Genomic DNA, 2,328 nt, shown 5'->3' with positions numbered 1-2,328 from the left:
GCGTGGACATGGGTCCTTGTGGTATGAATGGCATGCCCCCTCTCCCCCACCACCTTGTGGCATGCTGTGGGCACGTGTCCTCCGTGGCATGTATTCTGCGGCTCGATCTTTTCTACGTCGTCGCCTATGTGTGCACGGGGTGCTCTTCACGTGGATGCTTGCCCTTCGTGTTAGAAATGGCACGCGACGGCAGCATTCAATCTTCTGTGCGTCACCTCCATGTGCGCGGGGTTTAGGGTTCGCGTTTAGTCGCGTCCTCCGTAGCATGAACGGCATGGCATGCCACCATGCCTCGCTCTTGAGCTCTCTCGTGCCATTTTCCGAGTATACAAGAGCTCTTTGGAATTCCTTTGTGTTTGTGGTGCGGTCATACCAGCGCTAATACGCCGCATCCCATCAGAACTCCGCAGTTAAGCGCGCTTGGGCCAGAACAGTACTGGGATGGGTGACCTCCCGAGAAGTCCTGGTGCTGCACCCTTTTGCATGCTTGTTTCGAGACCGTGGCATGGAAATCCCCTCGGATCACGTCTTGACTCTCCAACGCTGACATCGTGGTAGGAAACCCCCTCGCCTTGCCATGACGCGGTGCCTCCTCTCCTCGTCGTGATTGTCTTTGCGTACGTCGTGCCTGGTCCCTCCCTCTGCCTCGCTTTCACGTGATACCCCCTCCTCACGATGCGAGGTTTTTTGGGAGCGGAGGGTGTGCCATGTTGTGGGGGGTTCGGTGGAGCGGGTTTTCCGAGGAGAGAGGGCGTGCCATGTTGCGCGGGCGGGTTCTTGGAGCGGGGATTTCTGAGGAGGGAGGGTGTGCCATGTCGCAGGGGGGTGGGTGGTGCCATGTCGTGGGGGTGGTTTTTTGAGGAGGTCCGTCGGGGGGTGGGTGGTTCCATGTCGCGGGAGGGGGTTGTGTGTAGTGGGGTGTGTGTGCCATGTCATTGCGTGTCATGAAGGAAAATACAACATTAATATTTGCACCTTGGATTAATTCCAGCCTTTGTAAATTTAGCCCTAGCCTATGTGTACATGTGTGAACAGCCCTTAAGTTTGGAAGAGGGTTAGAATAAAAAGGGACTAGAGGCCAAAGGCAAGACATCTTTTGATCATTCAATAATCTTGGCTTTACCATTTTCTTGGAGTTAGCTTCTTTCTAGCCTATGAAGCACTCAGCCATGGCCGTCATATATTCTTGAATCCCCAACCATTAATACATGATGAGGATGTCTTGGTGCAATAGATTTGTTAATTCTTTGTTGTAGCTTAGTTAATTTTCAATTTCAGTTAGATTTCATTCCATGGTTGATTGCTTTCATTACATTGGTATCAGAGCCTAGTTTTCAGATCCTTCCTTTCTCTCTCCTTCTTTACATTTAGTTTCTTGTCAGTTTTAGGAAACCTTACTGTGCACAGGTACAACATTGAAGAACCACAACAATCAAGAAGTACTAGTCATGGCAGCTTTATTGGACTCTACACAAGCTATGGCAGGCAGCGTAGTTAAATCTGGAGGCAAGGAGACAAAAATGACAACTCATTTTCAACTTTGAGGTATAGCAAGGACAAGAGTTGTATGAAGCAGTGATGGAGTACCATGTGGTGCTGGCAGCAAAGCTACACTGTTCATAGTAGGTTGTTTTGCTTCTTTCCTATGAACTGCTTCTTTTCAACATGATGTGGGAGTGTCGAGTTTTGGAGTTCCAGCACATGAACTCCCAGAACTTGGCATCGATCTAGTTGCCTTGTCCTTCAGCCATTTCCATTATATGATTCCAGCACCACACACAGACCTGATAACCACAGCAACATGGTTTCAGCTGTCTGTCAGTTGAATCCATCTCCTCCATGCATAATGGGTAGCAATTATCCCAGTCTTCAGCAACCCCATCCATGATTCCAGGCTGTGGCAAACCTAACCTGATAAGGCACTGCTCTCGCCTACCGCTCCTAGCGGAAGGGATGGTTTAACTGATGCGCTCCTCCTCTCTGTCGCGTGTAAGCTCTTCTTCAAACACCATGGTATCCCTGTATCTCTCCTCGGTCTGTTAGACGGAACCCTAGCGTGACAATACACAAGGTTTCGGACTTGTCGAGCAGTTTAAGGGAAGCAGATCGAAAAAGAATGGAATCAGGCAGAAGGCTCAGAAACCTACGGATAAGGAATGGAGGAAAGAAAGATGGCACGAGAAATGTGAACAAGCGAGGATACAAAGGAACCAGACAACAACACAGAGAAGAATGGGAAGAGAAGGTGTATAAGAGAGGATAAGAGAAGAGAGCGAAACACGGGGGGGGAAGAAGCTCGCAACTATGGCGAAAATCTGCAAAACAAAA

At 49.4% G+C, this 2,328-nt stretch overlaps 1 pseudogene; it reads left to right on the top strand.

The window, feature by feature from the left end:
• The first annotated feature begins 359 nt into the window (after positions 1-359).
• LOC148031833 (5S ribosomal RNA) lies at positions 360-478 on the top strand (annotated as a pseudogene).
• Positions 479-2,328: the final 1,850 nt, after the last annotated feature.

Source organism: Lygodium microphyllum, chromosome 9 (genome assembly GCF_053477565.2).
Source record: "Lygodium microphyllum isolate KBCC chromosome 9, Lygodium_microphyllum_v1.1.10, whole genome shotgun sequence".
NCBI classification, from domain to species: Eukaryota; Viridiplantae; Streptophyta; class Polypodiopsida; order Schizaeales; family Lygodiaceae; genus Lygodium; species Lygodium microphyllum.
Note: the sequence above shows the minus strand (reverse complement) of the source record. Positions and strands in the feature narration are given on the sequence as shown.